The sequence below is a fragment of the Melospiza melodia genome, chromosome 22, assembly GCF_035770615.1.
Source record: "Melospiza melodia melodia isolate bMelMel2 chromosome 22, bMelMel2.pri, whole genome shotgun sequence".
NCBI classification, from domain to species: domain Eukaryota; kingdom Metazoa; phylum Chordata; class Aves; order Passeriformes; family Passerellidae; genus Melospiza; species Melospiza melodia.
The window spans coordinates 9,685,943-9,686,790 of NC_086215.1; positions in this window are offsets into that span (position 1 = coordinate 9,685,943).

An 848-nucleotide genomic window follows, 5' to 3' on the forward strand; every position below is an offset into this window, starting at 1 on the left:
CCGCGGGGGATGAACGGGGGGCGAGCCTGCGGCCGCCGCGCCCCCGCGGAGTCCCGCGGCGGAGGGATCTCGGCGGGGTCAGCGCTGCGGCTTGGGGAGGTCGCGTGATGCGGGGGGCGGGGCCGCGCGCGGGCGGTAAACAAGGCCCGGCCCTGAGGGGACACGGCGGGCGGGGGTCTGTCCCGGTTCTTTCGGTTCTTGTGGGTTTTTTTTGGCGATCCTGCACAAAGTGCTGAAATGAAATAAAAAAGCGTCTCGAAGTGCCGTTCTGTGCTGGCGGGACACGGCTCTGGTGGCTCCCGGACAGCACCCCCGGGCACGCTCCCCAAATCTCATTGATTTTAATGGATGAGCGTGCAAAGCTCATTTCCTTCTGGTTTTAGTTCCCTCAGGACTCAGTCATCCAAACCGCGCATAAGGATTCTTTGTTTTTGTTTTCTGTTTTTTTCCCCCCCTAGAATGCAGCAACATAGGACACAAACATCCCATCCTTGTAGATAAAGGTTGATTTTTCCCTGTGGAAAATACAGGGTAGGAGAGAAAAAAGAAAATCACCACGGGGAAGGATCTCTAGCCTTCGGTTTGGTGTGCCAGAGCAACAGGTTTAAAACTCAACATTTCATTCCCTAGGCTGGTGGAATCTCAGTGTTTTTCCTTCTCCAAGGAGGAGCAGCTCCACAAGGGTGCTCGGTCTGACTCCTGAGCCTGCCTGAATTGTACCCAGAGCCCAGCAGGAACCACAGGCATTACATTTGCAAGGTGGAAATGAGGTGCAAGGGAAAAAAACCTAAAAAAAAAAAACTAAAAAAAAAAGCAGATCAGAGCCCCATCTGAGAGGGATCGGTTGG